Source organism: Cervus canadensis, chromosome 9, assembly GCF_019320065.1.
Source record: "Cervus canadensis isolate Bull #8, Minnesota chromosome 9, ASM1932006v1, whole genome shotgun sequence".
Lineage (NCBI taxonomy): Eukaryota > Metazoa > Chordata > Mammalia > Artiodactyla > Cervidae > Cervus > Cervus canadensis.
Genome location: NC_057394.1, coordinates 45,997,912 through 46,018,301, shown reverse-complemented (window position 1 = coordinate 46,018,301; position 20,390 = coordinate 45,997,912). Strand labels below are relative to the sequence as shown.

The window sequence follows — 20,390 nt, the reverse complement described above, 5'->3', positions numbered from 1 at the left end:
TAGAAATTATATCTTAAGTGAAAATGAGATTTTATCAGTATACCTTATATATTTAAATGCAGAATGCCAAATGAATATGCTAATGTTTGGAGTATACCAAGCAGGACAGGCAACTTGTTTATTTTGTCTTCCCAGGGTCCCTTTACCCTTCAAGGAAACCCCCTCCCCAACAATCAGTCCAAGGATGTCAGATAGAGCTGACCACAAACACATCCCTTCCTTCTGCAAGTGTGGACAAATGATGTACTCCTGGCCATTCACAGTATTTGATCTACTAATCACACTGACTAGTTAAGATTTGAGCATCTGATTCAAGCCATGGTAATGAAATTCTCCTTCCAGACTCTTGCTGGAACATCAAAGATAGAATAACCAAAACTTAGGAAATGTTTAGCTAAGTGCCCTACCTTATTCTAGATACTGCCTGTAGCTGCTAATGTATTCCTCCTCATAACCTCACTTTTAATGAGCAGATAGGGAGTAGAGATGACCAAAGAACCTTAGTGACAAGAGCCTTCCTAGAAAGAAAGCCTCAATAGAGCAGAGTTGATTTAGAAGTGGGAAATTAAAAGGAGAACCCAGGTACTGACATCATTATTAGAGCAACAGGGTGCAGCTGAGCCTCAGGTCAATGCAGCCAATGCCTGAACTTTTCAATACTATCAGCCAATATGCTCTCTTTCGTGTTTAAAAAGCAAAGTTAGATACTGCACCGTAGAGTGAGAAAAATCTTGTTGACAAAGCAGGACGATGTATTACTTTAAAATTTTTATTTCATTTAATTATCATATTTATATTTCTTTTCATGTTCTATATGCAATTCAATAGATATGAAATTTCTAGACAAAATGGCCTGCTCTGCTTGTTATCGTCTATAGATATATAGATAGACAGACAGACAGAGTGATTGTGAAACAGGGGACTTAGAATTTGAATCTCAAATGAAGGGCAGTTTGCTTATTGGTAAGACAGAAATAAAAGTTCTTTGTTTTCTCTCCCTCTCTTCTTATAAATTTTACTACCTTTTCCAAGACTGGATTGCTATAAGAATCTATGAACAGGTACCACAGGAACGTGGCAGAAAGAAATACTCACGAACACCATTGTGCGTTCAGCGCCCCCTGTCATTGGGCAAGATGATGTGACTAGTTCTGTCCACTGAACTGTGATCAAAATGAACTGTGTCACTTTTATGCTTTGACTACAGAAAAACACATGCACAATTCTGCATTCCCTTTCTATGCTGTTGCTTTAGCAAAGACTTCCTGTTTCCGGAGGTGTATCTCCAGGATGGGATCATGTTGTTAGCCTGGACCTCTGAGCCACTGTGTGGAGTGAAGGTGTTCTGTCATGCATGGGTTTGTAGCACAAAAAAGAAGTGAAGTTTCATGATGTAGTGTCTGAGATCTTGGAATTTGGGGAGGGGTGGAGCTGTTTTGTTTTACTACAATATGACCTAATCTTTCCTGATAATTGCAATATCTTTGTGTGTGTGTGTGTGTGTGTGCGCGCGCATGTGTGTGCACTAGAAAAAAGCTATAAAAGAGAGTATCCTGAGCTCACCCTGTCTCTATCATCTCCCTTTAAGACAAACAGAATATACACTCATTTAACATCAAGTAATTAAATGTACTGTTAATGCTGTGTTGTTTAGTCACTAAGTTGTGTTCCAACTCTTTGTGACCCCATGCAGCCTGCCAGGCTCCTTCTGTCCCTGGGATTTCTCAGGCAAGAATACTGGAGTGTGTTGCCATTTCCTTCTCCAGGGGATCTTCCTGACTCAGGGATCGAAACCATGTCTCCTCCATTGGCAGGCGGGTTTTTTACCCCTGAGCCATCAGGGAAGAGCTAATTAATATATAACCTTAGTTTAAAAATGTGTTTTCAATTGTTTTCCTGATTAGTGACCTAAATCTTAAGACAAATCAACATTATCTCCTGTTATTAAATACATTCCAGAGCATAAAAACAACAGAAAACTACAAAGCAGTATCAAATGTCTCAGTGGAAAACAAAATAAAATGATGAAAGCAAATATAAAATCAGTCATGTGTTGTCACAGAATAATTGCAAGCAAAAACAATTAACTCTCTGAAATTTTGCTTTTTAAAAAGCTGACGTCATGAACCGTCTTCAGTCTTTACATTAGCAATTGTCTTTCTCACTATTCATTCCCAAACAAACACTGGTTGTCTACTATGTGCCAGGCACAATGGAAGTATCAGAAATACAATGACAAAAGTGCTTAGATCCAAGAGTTCAGAGTTCAGCAGAGAAACAAATAGAAAAGTAAACTATTAGACTGTGCCATGTTGTTCTCTAAAGGAGGTATGGAGTGACCTTGCAGGAGCCCTGTGAAGAAAGACCCAATGCTCCTAAAGAGTGTTGGGATAGAAATTATATTAAAGGTTTTCCCTGACAATCTTTGTGGGTATAAGAGCTTGCCATATACAAATATAATTACAGTAAGTACATGAAAGGAGATGAATTTAAACATCAGATTGTGAGAAAATAAGTCATATATACAGAATTTTAAGAAACAATATAATTGGGACACAGAATTCATATAAAAATCAACTAAGCCATATTCAAATGGAAAAGAAAACATCTTAAATGCCATGCAAAAGTTTTGGGACTTTATGCTCGAAAGATAGGACATTACTTACAAATTTTAGGCTGGAAGAGGACATGCCAAATTTTAGTTTAGAAAGCTCTTTCTGGAAGTAACTTGGAGATTAGATTTCTGGGAGAAGAGATAGAAGGCTGAGGGAGTGTTTGGCATCTATTGCAGAAATCCTTATAAAGAATGATTAAGGATTGAAGTAAGCTCATTGAAATAGCCACAGGAGTGCTGTATGAACTTAAGTGATACATAGAATTTAAAACTGATAAGGCTTAGTGACCCAGCAATTCCACTCCTGAGTATATATCTGAAAAAAAAAAAAAACACTAATTTGAAAAGATACAGGCACCCGATGTTCATAGCAGCATTATTATAATTGCCAAGATATGGAAGAAACCTAAGTGTCCATCAACAAATGAATGGATAAAGAAGATGTGGTGTATATATATATACACACACACATATATATGTATATTGTGTGCAGAGCTTCCCAGGTGGTGCAGTGATAAAAAATCCACCTGCAAATGCAGGAGATGCAAGAGATGCGGATTCAATCCCTGGGTCAGAAAGATCCCCTGGAGTAGGAAATGGCATAATGGAACATTAGTCATAAAAAAGAATGTTGCCATTTGTAACAATACAGTGGGTCTTAGAGGACATTATGTTAAGTGACATAAGTCAGATAAAGACAAATACAATATCACTTATACACGGACTCTGAAAAATACAACAAATTAGTGATTATAACTAAAAAGATGTAGACTCACAGATATAGAGAACAATTAACCATTTATAGTAATTCCCAGTGGGGAGGTGCAATACTGGGGTGAGGAATTAGTAGAAACTGCTATGTACAAAATAAATAAGCTACAGGGATAGGGATCTATTGCATAACATGGGAAATGGAGCCAATAATTTACAATAACTATAAATGGAGTTACAAATGGAGTTAGAGCAAGTGTCAGAATTAGTTGATGTATTGGTTTAAAAATGCTGTAGATTACAAGTTCCTTTATCCTTATGTGTGCTGCAAATGTGTGTGTGTGTGAGTCGCTCAGTTGTATCCCACTCTTTGCGACCCTGTGGACTGTAGCCTGCCAGGCTTCTCCACCCATGGGATTCTCCAGGCAAGAATACTGGAGTGGACTGCCAATTCCTTCTCCAATGCTGCAACTGCTTCATCATAAATCTGCTATCTCTGATGGTCATGGGACGAATCCCAGGACAATAGTCATGATTATGTGTTGTAGCTTTATTCATGTCCTATAGGAGACTTGTGCTGGACTTCTACCCTCAGTTTTAAATGAATGGAAACTTCAGGCAGGCCAAAGCAAACCTCTCATCAAATTAAGCTGGTTTAGACTAATCCACTCCTAATCTAGGCAAGAGGACTGGTATTAACAAAATTAGTTCACTGAAACAAATTCCAACCCTGGGGCAGGGGTCAGGACAAAGGAAGAAACACAGACACAATCAGGGGGATGTTGGAAATAAGGGGTAAAGTCAGACACTAGGCAGGCAACCAAAAACATCCACTAAGCTCAAGAAAAAATGGGGCTAATTTCCGAAACTCCTTTATCCTGAAGATGTGCTAAGAGGGGGAGAAAATGGAAGAAAGCAAGATCCTTTTGAAATGAAAGATTTAAAATATCCTTTAGTTCAGAAAATAGTAAGAAATATAACCTTATGACAATATTCCATTTCTAGTGTGGCTAGAAGAAAGGGATCAAAATTCCCATCACATTTTGTATGGCTAACAAAAGGAGATCCCAAATGCCAATTCTGCAAGGAATTCTCAGGGTCTCTCGAAAGTATTCACTGTGTGTTTTCTACACATATGAAAACTTGTGTTTGTGCACAATTTATGCACACACACGTACAAAGTACAATAACTTACTCATTTCTTTGTTCCCAAGAGAATTATGCCCTAAGCTTGCTTCAGGCCATCCCTTTTAAAACAAGCCTAATTCTTTCAATAGAGTATAGTAAGTGGAATAGCAGATGTTAAAGTACACCCTGGGATCTTCCAGAGTCTGCTGACTTTACACTACAGTTCCAGAGACAGGCAAAGCCTGTGACTAAATCTTACGGAACATTAATAATTCAAGAAAATGAGCAAATTCATGGAGGTGGTGGAGGAGTCCCTTAAGGACACGGATGTCAGTTTGTATCAGGGCTTCAGAGAAGAAGGAGGAACTACTCTCAGTGAAATAATAGGGAGGGAATGGAGAAGAAACTTACGGACATGACCTCTCAAATCTTCAGCAAAGTTACTAAAAATATCAAGCCCTTGTTGCAGTTTTTTTTTTTTTTAATGAAAAATTGATGACACTGAATCAGATATCCTGCCAAATATAGTGTGATTATAGTAGAGATTGTACACACATAGAGGGCAGAAATGGAGCAGATGATGGAAATACAGCCCCAGGGAATTCACAAATTGTGAGGATAGATTGAGACATTCACAGGATATAAGGAATTATGGAGACAGGACCAAGTTTACTCAGATCTCTGCAAGTTGAGGGGTGGCATGGGGAAGGCTCAGCAGGCATCTGGGTAAAATAACATTTGGAAACAGCTTTTTCTCTACATCTTTATCACTTCATTGTCCAGTGGATGCCTGACATGAACAATGTTCTCACCTGAGTTTGCCTTGTTCTACAATGTAACTCAAATATCCCTTTCCGATTTTATTCCTCATTACCCTGTATACAAATGCTGGGTTCAAACCAAAACTAGGTAGTGTATTGTATGATTTCCTCCCAAGTGTTTCTATTTCTCCTCCATAGTCTAGGATGCTTTAATACTCATCTCTTTTCATCTCAGTCTGTCTAGCTGACTATACCTGGTCCTTCTCAGTCAATCACAGACTTGGTCTCTTTCTCCACCCTCCATCTCTGCTTTACATCATTTGCTTTCTTTCTTGTTTGATAATACAATGACTCTGCCCAGAAAGAAAATTAACAAAAAGGCTGTGCTGTGATTAAAAAACACAATGTTTCAAGTGACCTTAAAAGCTACTTAACTCTGAATTTTTGGATGTTCTATTTAGCCATGGGATTGAAAAACCCAATTGGAAACCTTAGCTTCAGTAAGTAAACATTTTTATATCTTTGTCATCCCTACTACTAAAATGTAATTGGATATGATAACATACTTCAGTGTTCCTTTTCAAAAAGAATACATCTTTAGCCTCATTTTTGCTGTCCAGAGCACTGAGGAAAGAAACTTTCTATCGATTTCTGATAGTTGTCCTCTCTTGATGAGTTTTGGTATTTTGTCTTTGTTTTGTTTTCTTCTTCTTCTTCTTCATTTCTTATTTTCTCTTTATTATCTCTCCTCTTCTTGAATGATACTAATGATTTAATGGCCAAAGATGGAAAGGAAAAGGGAGAGTGTTTATCTAAATGTAACTTACCCATCTCAGATATAAACTCGAAACATCTCAAACTTAGTTTATACTAGTAGGAGGTTTTCATCTGAACAGCTCATGCTATTATTCACATTGTTATATATTAAGAGTAAAATCCCCTGAGAATATAATTTTTATAAGATAATGTACTCTCTTAGCTATGTGAGCTTCACTAGCAGTTATAAAAATGCTGCCAAGATTGCACTCCAGCAATTAGTTCTCATTGTGGACTGCTAATGGATTTTATATTCACATTTAAGATATAGACCCTAAGATGTTTTCAAAAATAACTCTTAATCTATTTTTTAAACAGGTAGAGACAGACTAACACTTCTTGGTTAGTCAAACAAACCTTTTTTGTTTTGTAGAACTGATGAAACTTGGAAATATATTAATAGTCGTATCACAAGAGCAAATACAAACACATAAAAAGCATAGCTTTTTAAAAGACAAGTTCAAGTTGACAATGATCAATGTGAGGATCAGTATTTTGGCAAACCCTGTGGCTTCACTGTATGTTTTTAGTGTCTGATGGATGAGAATCTATGATATTTTCACTTATTTTATCACTAAGAAGAATTTATTGAGGGAATGCTTCCCTGTGCCTGAGTGAGTCATTTGAGCTACAAAAATCAAATTAAAATGGTAATGGTCTATGATAACACGGGAAAAGTATACCAAAAATATTTTACTATAACATATTACAACAATACAGAAGACATTAAGGAAGCCCTCCTTATCCTGATGAAGAGAAATATGTTCCTATTCTTATTTGATGAAATAAAAACCTTAAAAAAATTAGAATTGAGGAACATAAAAGGCTGATCAAACCTAACAAATCTTTCTAAAGCATCTAAAATGTCAATAAAACAGTCTCGGTCATACAAAAGAGTTGGACTCATGAACAAATCCTTTGAGTATAATCTAGTAAATGTTACGAAAGGACATTTCAAATAAAGCAATGCATGTAATGTACTTATCCTCATTCCTGCACAGTGAGCACATGCTACATATGGGCTGTAATATGTATACAACATACAAAGTGCTAATGGGGAATGAAGCAGAGGCATTGAAACAAAGCTAATGATATTCTTTTGGTTTCATAACTAAAGGCAAAACCAGCTGGAATCCAGGTTTCTTAACCCACTCCGACAGTTTTTGCAAAAGGCCACAGTGCTCCCAGGTTCCATTGAGATGAAACCTTTGCGTTGAACAGTAAGCAACACCTGCTGAAGTGCATTTGCCTTTCCACTCCCTCCTCCAACCCCACCAAAGTAGAAACAAAACACTTTCAAAATATTCAAGTTATGCATTTCTAATTATAGCCTTAGCCAAAATGACATATTCAGTAGAAAAGAGTGGCATGTTCATTTTGATTTCGTATATATAAATAAACCACACAACACTTTAAAGGTTAAGTTATGTAAAATATATAGCTACATACAAAGAGCTCTCCCTCCTTCTGTTCAATGGAAATTGACATCCCGAAAGTCTCTGAGTCTTCTTTTACCTTCCTACCCTTGCTGGTCACCAATTTTGGTTCACAATTTCATCATGGGAAGTATTTAATATAGTTTCACAAACAGATATAGGATGGAGTGAGTGCTATATCTTTATGTAAAATTAAACATATTAGTGAAAATGTACACTGCTTTTCCAAGTCAAATAGCATCTAACAGCACGCCACCAAGCTCTTATGCTTTAATGTATGCCTACTTACACTGAAAGCCAACTCTCCTGACTTTAAATATATCATGCATAGTGAGATGAAAATGCTAATGCCAGATTGGAAGATTGACTTAAGACCCTTCATGGATTTATTCATCCAAAAGCACTGTAGAACATATTACCAGTTTTCTACCAACAGAAGTATGGTACAATTTATGAACAGGATTTCTTTGATAAATCAACTCAAAGGGATTAATTACTTGATAAATGGCTGTTTCTGATATGGCTTTTCTTTTCAGTAATAGAAAAATAACTTTCATATTACTTCTGTCATTTTTTGTGTTGCCTATCCCTTACCCATGATCATTGACCTCATAAACTTATGTTTCTGAGGATATGAACAGGGAAATTGCTCCCTAAAAAAGATCTTGACCAGTAATTTATTTCAAAAAGGATACAAACACTCGCTCCTTTTGAGCCTAAGATGAGAGCTCTTCCATCATAGTCTGGTGACTGAGAACAGCATGAGAACCAGTGTTTAATGGCTTGACCGGGTGTGTTTTTCCCCTTCCATAAATCCATCCCTCTCCCAAGTGGTTCACAAACACTGCATTTTTCCAGGAAGGCACAGTAAATTTTATATATGTGCCATAAGTGGCTCTGAAGACAAGCCCGTGCCCATATGCTCAGGGCCCGAAGCACCGTTGACAGGAGCAAAGGGGGATGAGGCCGTGCTTATAACAGAAGAGCATGCTGGTTGTCCCTTCTGTTTTCCTGCGCTTGAGCAGTGACTCAGGCATTCACTCCCACACACATGTATATTCTCCGAGAGAGGCCAAAAAAAAAAAAAAAAGAAAGACATCAAACCGCCTCAGAGAAAAAAAACATAATGGTAAATGGGTGGGTGGGAGATAGAACAAATCTGTGAACTGTCTTCCCCTTGGGCCTGCAAACTCCAAGGCTATTTTATCTCTAATTAAAAGCTCAGTAAAGGCTGAACTTCTCATTGTGGGCAGTTTGGAGGCAGGGCCTCTATAACTCACAGGTGTGTCTTTTTCAGGGTCTCCCACAGTGTTTGCACACAGTAGGTGTTCATAATTATATCTCTAGAATTGAATCTGCTGCTGGGATAGTTTTGTTACCCTGACAGGCAAACACGGGCCCATTTCAGTTTGAATTAAAAGCAAAACCATCCAAAAGCATAAAACTGAAACACCTGCAGGGTTTGCAGTAGCAACACGTGCTTAAAACCTTAGGAGACCAAAAACTTTAGTCATTCTTGAAAAGTAAATCATTTTTTAGATGTAAGTGAATTGTAATCAGATATTTCTAATAGTCTAAAATTAAAACTTGTCTGTTCTCTGTAACTTTTAGCTTTCCTTGATTGGTACTTCTTGACCTAATGGAAGATGACTTTCTTTGCTATTATGCTTTCTATGATTAGTAAAACATGGGCATAAATGTAAAAATATTATTTGGATGATAAAGAAATTATTATTGGGTGAGCCTTGCACATTGATTTAAAAAGGATCTGAAGCATATCATATACATGGTCCTAATGAGCTGTCTTACAGGCACATGCTAGGGAATGATGTTGCTCACAGAAGGCCTGTTGATTGGGGAAATCATCTACTGTTTTGTATTTCATATGTGAACATTTAGCACATTAGGGATAAAACATTCTTCTAAACATTTCACAAAAGCAATCAAATTCCTCTTCCTGGCAATGAACAGAGTTGTCTCAAGGGACAGATTATTGTAGTTTCCTCTTCATATCAGGTGGAGCAGAAGCCCAGAGGCACATGTATACATATCAAGAACTTATTAGCACCTTTTATAAGAATTTTTGCCTGTGGATGACTATAAAGAAACCATGTGCTTTTCAACAAAGCACCAAGTACTTACTGGTAAATGGCTGAGTATCCCCAACTTTTCTTTAGGAGCTATTTCAAAGGAGATATTTATTTACCTTTCCAGTCCATGAAGTAATTGCAAATTTGAGAAACTCTTGTGTATTAGCAGTTTAAGAAATTTAACAGGTCTGTAGGAAATTATGTTCAAAAAAACACAAAGTATATAAACATAAATACTGTTTTCTACTACATTCTGAAGAATCACATGCAGGCCCCAAATTCTGCAGATAGACAGAGACAAGATATCCAACAGTTACTGTTTGTTTTTCTCCTTGCTTTCAGAGAACAATGAATTCAGAATGAACAATAGCAAATTCAGAGGGAATCATAGAGAATAAAAACGTTATCTAGTTGACCTTAAATGTTTCTCACAAGACGTCCTTTAGTTTCTTCGAATCCCAGGCTGACGCTATGTGGAGTGCACAGTATGGAACAAAATAATGAAATACTTGGGTTTTAAAAATGAAAACATAGCATTTTCTTCACTAGAGATTTGCTCTGTTCTGGTAGATTTCCCATCCTAATTTTGGTTGCAAGAGATACTTCATGATCTGATAGCATTTATTCTGAAGTGTCCCTTATATATGTTTAAGCACTTCACTGTTCTTTGGATCTAATCTGTTTGACTGCTCCACACACCCCTGACCAGGGAGGGGGAAAAAAATTCAGCTTCACCATAATGAAAATTGGCGATTCCACCTATTTAGTTCCTACCGTATTGGTACTTTATATTGACAAATTTCTACTGTTCTAACAATGAATCTCTTTCAATGTGATCTCTACTGGGTATTCATAAGAAGCACTAATAATTATGTTCTTGGCAAGCTCATGAAAATGAAACCTACGCAAGTAAAAGAGAGTGGAACTCAGTTTATAGTGAAGTTATCACAGGCTTACTCATCTATAAGGAGTATTCAGCTACATATTGTTATTGTACAAAGCACTTCTAAAACACGCTGTCATTTGGCTCAAACTTAATGGGAGCTTAGGACTGGTATTTTAATGATTGGAACAGTGACTCTGTCTAGCGAAAGATATGAAACTAATGAAACTGGCAAGTTGTCCTCTTTAAGCCAGCAAATTCTCTGCTCTAAAAATCATGTCTGTCTGACAAGCAGGAGAATATGTCTCACAGCAGATCCTAAAGCATTTACATTCTCTCAGATTTCCATATTTCATATTGCTTCTTTTTCCCTAGATACAAAACAACAAGCATTGATTCAATATCACTCTGCTGTCTATTTTAATTGAAATCTTCAGCATATATAAACATGTCAAGAGTCAGAAATAAAAAATACAGCTAAAATCTCAGCAGGCAATAGATATAGATCTTTGGGGGATTAGAAATCTTATTCCTTCACTTGGTTTTTGAATTGTTTTAATGGCCACAAATGAAGATGCAGTAGCACTAGGAATCAATGGGATTTCCTTAGAGCACAGATTAAGTAGAGAATATTTTAAGATTCCTTATTTAAGGAAGATTCTTTATTTAACTTGCTCTAAAATAATTACCCACCATACTGACCTTGGCAATGAAAATGTCTATCTATTCTTACAGCCTATGGGGTAAGCCATTTTCTCTCCAGAGCTGCTTGTGAAATGCAAACACATTAATAAAGGGAAAGAAAACATTGTTAGTTTGAAATTAGCATTGGCTTGCCACCTCTCCTCTCTCACCTTTCTGGGAGATGGACCTGGAGTAAGGACTGGTGTTTCTTAATTAGGGGTAAAAAGCAGAAGGTACAATGAAAAGATCAATCAACACAGGGGTTGATTAGCAAACAGTGAAGGGCCAATAAGGAAAGACCTAGCAAAGCTTGTCATTTTTCACAGCTGGTTGGCAGAAACCATCCTGCCTTTCAGTCTCTCTCTCTCATTTCCCTAATATACCTTGAGCTATCAAATTATGTGTTAGGTCACATCTTTGGTAGGCAGGATGATAGATTATGGGCTTCGCTCGTGACTCAGAGGTAAAGACTCCACCTGCATTGCCCGGGATGCAGGTTCAATTCCTGTTTTGAGAAAATCCCCAGGAAAGAGGGAATGGCAACCCCCTCCAGTATTCTTGCCTGAAAAATCCCATGGACAGAGAAGCCTGTTGGGCTACAGTCCGTAGGATCTCAAAGAGTCAGTTACGACTGAGCACGGAGCACATGATAGATTATACAACTAAGCCAATCAGAGGTGAATAACGTCTAAGTTGTGGGAAATAAATGTTCCAGGCACTGTGTTAGATATCATTTGCTACATCTCAGCAAGCCCATGTGTTACAGATGGGGAAATAAAACTTGGAGAAATCAAGTGGCCTACATAAAGTCACTCAGCTATAAGTGATAAGGTTAGAATTAGGCTCTCATACTTCTGACTTCAAATGCAGTCTGCCAAAGAATTATTTGGTGTGATTATACGCTGGGAATTATCAGCAAGCATCCAGCTTGATGAAAGGAAGCATACAGGTTGATAAAACGTAAGGCAAGGGGTGATGGGAAGGAGAACACCTTGAGAAATGGCATCGAATTGGGAGTAGAAGTTAGCCCTTTAAGAAGAGGTTAGGGAAAAGATAAGGAAGATAGCCAGCAGGGGAAATGCATGCCCTCCGGCTAAGAGGGAAGAGAAGCTGACAGGCTCCAGGAATTAAAAGAAATGAGGTGCAGAGGTCAGTGCTCAGATCACTTTGCAAGCCCTGTTAAGGATTTGGGAGGTTATCTGAAGGATAACTAACAATCCATGGAAAGTTTTACTTTCCAGGTTCATATATACATATATATAATATATATCATTAAAGATCACACTAGCTGCAGCTTTAAAACAAAACAAACAAAAGTACAAAATCATCCATTAGGTTAAAAGTGGATACAAAAAGACCAGGTAGGTAAATACACAATGGGAGATATATAAATTATATTTAATTATACATTTGGTTATAATATATATATATTGAAATACACAAATTCAAGGGATATGGATGAAGCAAGAAGAACTGAGCCTTGTAACTTATTTGTGTAAGTGGAGGGTTGGTAATCAAGGGGCTTTCACAGTTTCTGGTTGAAGAAGTGTCTCTGCCATCTACCCATACAAGCAACACAGCAGAGCAGTCCATTGCCCTGTTTTAGACAGGAGGGGTTTCAAGTGCTGCAGATTTTCATCCGGTGCTGACTATATTATTGTTGTTGGTTGTTTTTCAGTCACTAAATTGTGTCTGACTCTTTGTGACCTAATGGACTGCAACTTGCCACTCTTCCCTGTCCTTCACTATCTCCTGTAGTTTGCTCAAACTCATGTGCATCGAATCAGTGATGCCACCCAACCATCTTCATCCTCTGTTGCTCCCTTCTCCTCCTCTCTTCAATCTGACTATATGGACAATAACAAGTAAGCAGTTCTACCTGTGCTTGAAAGGGAGCAGTCTTACCTAGAGAGGAAGCCCATAGTCTGGGAGAAAGTAGAGAGCTCAAGGCAGCGAATGCCCTGTTCCAGAGAAGCCAGGGGAAATAGGAGAGCAGATCTCAAAGAGAGGACATACAAAATCTTATGTTACAGCACAATTTATAAGTGAAAGAAAATATGAATTTCAATGTTCTTGTAGGTGATTAGACGTGTTTTATTTAAAATGGGGGAAAAACGGAAATTTGTGGTAAAGCTTTGTGCAAAAATAAGTGCCATATACTTATCTATAACTGCAGTTTTGCTCTATCCTTCAGGAACCTCAGAATGAAAAAGAGGAACAGAAGGGTAAGGAAGCCACAAATAGCACATAAGAAACTAGAAATAGCAAGGTGTTACAGAATGAGAGAAATAAAATGTGGTGCTCTGGGATGGGAAATTTTGGTTAACAGCATAAAATAAGATAAAAGATATTAGAAAGGGGGCCAAGACTAAAATGCATAAATCACTATAGCTTGCTCTCTTTTACGTGCTTCTGTCTCTTTTCCTCCTTCTGTCTCTCTGTCTTTCTCACACACAAACACACTCACTCACTCACACACACACACACACACACACACACACACACATCTTTATTCTCCAGATCATAACCTCCCTCAAAACAATGACTTCATGCTGAATTTATCAACTCCATATTTATGCACCAAAGAAAAATGTAATCTACGAAATAATGCAAACCTCCTTTATGATTCACAAAGTTAAATAATGCATGAAATGTATGATTTGCCTTTTAGGCCAATTTGTCATTTACTTAAGATATCTTGATAATTCATGACACATTTAAGTTTAGAATTTCAATATTTATCAGATTCATGTTCAAAGTAAGTTCTGTGATTACCTGAGAAAAATCTAATAGTCAATGAGCACTTACTATATACCAAACAATTTGTAACTATTTTGTAAACAATTTGCAACTATTAACTCATTAGAGCCTCATAGAAACCCAATAAGCTAGAGATTATTACACTAGAGAGTATAATCTAAGATGTTTTAAAGTTATAAAACTGCTGATCCACTGGTTCAGCGGAAGAAACAAGCAATTGATTCCCCTACTCACCCACAAACTCACTTTGGGTAAGGGGTAGGGGGGAAAACCTTATTGTAACAGAGATATTGGTAAAATAAAAGGAAATATAGGATGAGAAGGGGCAAAATATTAAAGTTTTCTTTTTAGTCTTTCTGACTATGTATTTAGAATCATTTCAAAATAGTGGTTCACTTTAATTGAAGACATAACTTAGATAATCGAGTAATATATTAGGAAAAAATCTGCTATTTTGAGATTATCTTATTTTTGTTTTCATAGATTTTATTTTGCAAATGAACTTATAAATGCATTCTAGTATGCACACATGCTCAATTGCATTTGCTTATCATGGTGGGGAATATGTGAACTTTTACATACAGTGATCCAACTGATGGATTTATTATTGTCAGTTCTGCTGCACGTTCTAATTTTGTCTAAAAATAACTCATCTAAGAGATCTCAACTAACTTGCAACTTTGGAGGTTAAATAAATTAGTGTTAGCAAAACTTCAGAGTTTTTCTAGCTATCATTTTCTAATACATATATGATGGCTATGTGTACGTTTTGACAAAGTCATGTAAATATTCAACACTTCAGAGGAGAAAAGAAGTAAAACTTTACCATATTCTAATCCTAAGAGTCAAAGCTATGGTTTTTCTAGTAGTCATGTACGGATGTGAGAGTTGGACGAAAAAGAAGGCTGAGGGTCGAAGAACTGATGCTTTTGAATTAGAGTACTGGAGAAGACTTTCGAGAGTGCCTTCGACTACAAGGAGATCAAACCAGTCAATTCTAAAGAAAATCAACCCTGAATATTCATTGGAAGGACTGATGCTGAAGCTGAGGCTCCAATACATTGAACATCTGATGTGAAAAGCCAACTTATTGGAAAAGACCCTGATGCTGGGAAAGACTGAAGACAAAAGGAGAAGAGGGCAGCAGAGAAGGAGATGGCTAGATAGCATAACTGACTCAATGGACATGAATTTGAACAAACTCCAGGAGATAGTGAAGGACAGTGAAGCCTGGTGTGCTTCAGTCCATGGGATCACAAAGACTCAGACACGGCTTAGCAACTGAACTGTAACAATAACAATGCTAAGAAACTTACAATCAAAACAGCTTGCAGGGTAAAAGCTAGAAATAAATGCACTAAATTCACCCAGAGAAAAAAAAATCACAATCCTTATTGCTGGGAACATTTACGTCCCAACATCTGTCATATTGCTCAGCACTGGCACATATATTCAGTAGAATTTTTTTTTTAATGAATATTTTACACTGGTAATTGCATAAATTTGTTTGCTTGAGCCACTGTATGATACACAGTATATTTGTTGAGACCATTAGAGAGATTGTATGATCCTAAAAGTAACTCGAGGAGCTGAATTCTTGCTTAAAGTTCTCACCATTGCATTAATTCTACTATTAAATTTTATTTCCCTTTAGTGGACTATGCTTTATTATTTTTGCTTAAAAGTTTCTACCCTACCTGGGGTTTTTTCTCTTTGAGTAAAATATTACACTTACTAAAAATTATTCTCTTTTTCCCTGAGGTTTTGATGGTAGTACATATATTACATTTGTTGAAACATTAAATATGAGTAATAGTTGCTACAGGAAATATAGGTGAAAATAAACTCTGAGAAGTTCCAAAGAGTTTATAACTTAAATATGTTTTTTTTTTTTTTCTGACAATTCTGGTACATTTGTTGAGATTTTAAGATAAATGCATGTATACCTGAACAGTGTGAGCAGAATCAATAGTCATCCAGCTCATACTCACTGAGTGTCTTTAAATGCACAGTACTCCTCCTAGGATTTTTCCTTAGATTCAAATGGAATTATGTATTCTAGACCTCTGTAGGAGGGCAGGGTTATGGGGGTAGATATTATAGTCTGAGAAAAATGCTGTCTAAAGAAACAGGGCAAGCAGCACAGAACAAATAGAGTGTTTTCACAAACAACATGCACAAATTTATTAAAATGGAATCTTAAAACAGAGTGCTATTATTTTAAAAGGAGAAGCTGCAGGATACTAGAATATTTAAAGAAGTCTTATCAATTCTCATAAGGCGGTTAATGTACTAAATGAGGCCAGGGATGCAATTTACTTATTTAAGAGACAAGTACTTATTTGTTTAGAAGAATGGATGGCACTTAAAAAATATCACTAAGAGCCTAATTAACAAAAATGTGATTATTTCTCGAACTGATCACTACATCTGTTCTAGTTAGTTAGCTGACCAGATACTGTCTATCTATGTATCTCTATGTCTATTTTTGTATCACTGGTTTTATTTGATTTCCTGCTCCCAATAAGATGCATAGTCAATAATTAATTATATTCACTAAAGGAGGGGACAGAGGTTCAATATTATAGATGATAAAGAAGTTTTCTTGGTAGAAATGTGTCTCAGGAGACGCATTTAAAGAAGACCCCTAGCCTCCCTTAGAGTTCTTTGCTCTCAAGGGGAAAGCAAAGTGTAAAATTAGGAGCCCATGTTCTGGAGTGAGAATCACGACTACACTAATGTGTAAACCTCGACTAATTAACCTCTCCAACCATTCTTTTCCTCCTCTGTTAAGTGAGGGAAAAATGACACCTTAGTAATAGGAGCATTGTGAGGATTATATGGGCGCCTATAGATAAATATTTAACATAGAGCCTCGTATTCAATGTGTCAGTGGTTTGCTTTATCATCACCACCACAACTACCATCATCCTCCTCACCCACTACACAATCACAAAGGCAGAGAGAACAGATTCAGCCTAAATTTTTAAGTCAGCACTGATGATGAATTTCAAGCATGCATATTTTTAATTATGCACTATTCTATATACTGATATAGCATGCAAGAAAAGTGTTCAAAGATAACAAATCTTTATTCTAATTTAAACTATATTACTAATCTATGTTTCTTGTATTCTTGGATACATAACCATATAGATACTTATTTAAAAAGATACAACTCATCACCATGAAATGAGTGTTGTTGTTCAGTCGCCCAGTCCTGTCCAACTCTCTGAGACCCCATGGACTGCAGCACGCCAGGCTTCACTGTCCTTAACTATCTCCCAGAGCTTGCTCAAACTCATGTCCATTTAGTCAGTGATGCCATCAAACCATCTCATCCTCTGTCATCCCCTTCTCCTCCTGCCTTCAATCTTTCCCAGCATCAGGGTCTTTTCTAATGAGTCAGCTCTTCTCATCAGGTGACCAAAGGACTGGAATTTCAGCTTCAGCATCAGCCCTTCCAATGAACATTCAGGGTTGATTTCCTTTAAGATTGGCTGGTTTGATCTCCTTGCAGTCTAAAGGACTCTCAAGAATTTTCTCCAACACCACAGTTCAAAAGCATCAGTTCTTCAGTGCTCAGCCGTCTTTATGGTCCAGCTCTCACATCTATACATGACTATTGGAAAAACAATAACTTTGACTATATGGACCTTTGTCAGCAAAATAATGTCTCTACTTTTTAATATGCTGCCTAGGTCTGTCATGGCTTTTCTTCCAAGGAGCAAGTGTCTTTTAATTTCATGGCTGCAGTCACCATCTGCAGTGATTTTGGAGTCCAAGAATATAAAGTCTGTCACTGTTTCCATTGTTTCTCCATCTATTTACCACAAAGTGATGTGACCAGATGACATGATCTTTGTTTTATGAATGTTGAGTTTTAAGCCAGCTTTTCCACTCTCCTCTTTCACTTTCATCAAAAGGTTCTTTTGTTCCTCTTCACTTTCTGCCACTGGGGTGGTGTCATCTGCATATCTGAGGCTATTGATATATGAAATGAGAATTCTTGGCTAAAAACCATTTCTGGTTGAGAATCGGCTTCTTTGAAAATGAGTGGTCCTCACAGTTATTTGATGTGTCTTCTTGAAGTTGAGAAAGTTACCCTGTAAATTTTGATACATGTTCTCCAGACTGAAATCCATGACTCAATTATGTAATTTTCTTAGAATAGTGACTGCTTTACTACTGGGCTTCCCTGGTGGCTCAGAGGGCAAAGCCTCTGCCTTCAATGCAGGAGACCCGGGTCTGATCCCTGGGTTGGGAAGATCCCCTGGAGAAGGAAATGGCAACCCACTCTGGTACTCTTGCCTGAAAAATCCCATGGACAGAGAAGCCTGGTAGGCTACAGTCTATGGGGTCGCAAAGAGTTGGACATGACTGAGCGACTTCACTTTCTTTCTGTCATTACTGAAAGCTTTCCTTGTGGCTCAGCTAGTAAAAAATCTGCCTACAATGTGTTCGATCACTGAGTTGGGAAGATTCCCTGGAGAAGGAAAAGGCTACCCACTCCAGTATTCTGGCCTGGAGAATTCCATGAACTGAATAGTCCATGGGGTCACAAAGAGTCAGAAATGACTGAGGGGCCTTCACTTTCATTACTGAAAAGATTCTGGACAGCATGAATCTGATTGACTGGAGGTTAGGAGAGAGGTGGTAAAGATGACTCAGTATTCACAGGGAGGCAAGGTCTTTAGTCTTGGTGAACATTGGGCCCCCTGACATAGCTCCTTAGTTAGTTAGTTTAGTCGCTCAGTTGTGTCCAACTCTTTGCAACCCTATGGGCTGCAGCATGCCAGGCCTCCTTGTCCATCACCAACTCCCAGAGTTTACCCAAACTCCTGTCCATTGAGTTGGTGATGCCATCCAACCATCTCATCCTCTGTCATCCCCTTTTCCTCCTGCCTTCAATCTTTCCCAGCATCAGGGTCTTTTCAAATGAGTTAGCTCTTCACATCAGGTGGCCAAAGTACTGGAGTTTCAGCTTGAACATCAGTCCTTCCAATGAACACTCAGGATTGATCTCCTTTAGGATGGACTGGTTGATCTCCTCGCAGTCTAAGGGACTCTCAAGAGTCTTCTTCAACACCATAGTTCAAGAGCATCAATTCTTCTGTGCTCAGCTTTCTTTATAGTCCAGCTCTCACATCCATACATGACTACTGGGAAAACCATAGCCTTGACTAGACAGACCTTTGTTGGCAAAGTAATGTCTCTGCTTTTTAATGTGCTGTCTAGGTTGGTAATAGCTTTTCTTCCAAGAAGCAAGCGTCTTTTAATTTCATGACTGCAGTCACCATCTGCAGTGATTTTAGAGCCCCCCAAAATAAAGTCTGCCATTGTTTCCACTGTTTCCCCATCTATTTACCATGAAGTGATGGGACTGGATGCCATGATCTTAGTTTTCTGAATGTTAAGCCTTAAGCTAACCTTTTCACTCTCCTCTTTCACCTTCATCAAGAGGCTCTTTAGTTCTTCTTCACTTTCTGCCATAAGGGTGGTGTCATCTGCATATCAAGTTATTGATATTTCTCCCAGGAACCTTCATTCCAGCTTGTGCTTCATACAGCCCAGCATTTTTCAAGATGTATTCTGCATATAAGTTAAATAAGCAGGGTGACAATATACAGAGTGACAATATACAGGTCCATGTCCAGTTCTAACTGTTGATTCTTCACCTTCATACACATTTCTCAACAGGCAGATCAGGTGATGTGGTATCCTATCTTTTTAAGAATTTTCCACAGTTTGTTGTGATCCTCAGTCAAAGGCTTTAGCATAGTCAATAAAGCAGAAATAGATGTTTTTCTGGAACTCTCTTGCTTTTTCAACATGGCTCCTTAGAAATAACCAAATGTGTTGTGTGGGACCATGACAAATAACTGTCTCTACTTTTCCAGAAATCAGTGTCATTGATATAGTGTTTGGCAACTTTTGTCCTCAGAGCTATGGCATACAGAACACAGGTTTAACCACAAAACAATAGCTATAATTTATCTATCAGTTATTGGAAAGCAATTAGATGTCACACACTTTTCAAAGAACATCATGCATGTTAAATAAATGTCATAGAAGCTCCATGAGTTTTGTTATTGTTATCTGTATATATTATAAAATTGAAGATTATCAAGATTAAATATGTTGTGCAACACTTTATAAGAATATAATTTAAAACCAGTAGAATTTAAAGTCAATTTAGAGACTGTCATAGAGGATCTTACTTATAAAGCAGAAATAAGCACAGAGGTACAGATGGATACCAAGGGGGAAAGGGAGATGGGATGAACTGGGAGATTAAAACTGACATATATACATTATTAATAGTATATACAAATAATAACTAATGAAAACCTAGTGTTTAGCACAGGGAACTCAGTGTTTTGTGGTGACCTAGATGGGAAGAAAATCTGAAAAAGAGGGGATATATGTATATGGATAGGTGATTCACTTTCCTGTACAGTATAAACTAGCAAACATTGTAAAGTAACTATACTTCAATAAAAATTT

The 20,390-nt window shown here is 37.4% G+C and overlaps 1 protein-coding gene and 1 long non-coding RNA gene across 8 annotated transcripts in view; both read right to left on the bottom strand.

Moving 5' to 3' along the window:
- Positions 1–20,390, bottom strand: part of PCDH9 (protocadherin 9) — a 1,108,845-nt gene that overhangs the window by 878,303 nt on the left and 210,152 nt on the right. The window lies entirely within an intron of this gene.
- Positions 5,190–19,706, bottom strand: LOC122447356. Its single transcript, XR_006271199.1, has 3 exons — positions 19,527–19,706; positions 10,636–10,640; positions 5,190–5,201 (listed from the first exon to the last, which is right to left on the bottom strand). It is a non-coding gene; the product is annotated as an uncharacterized LOC122447356 (long non-coding RNA).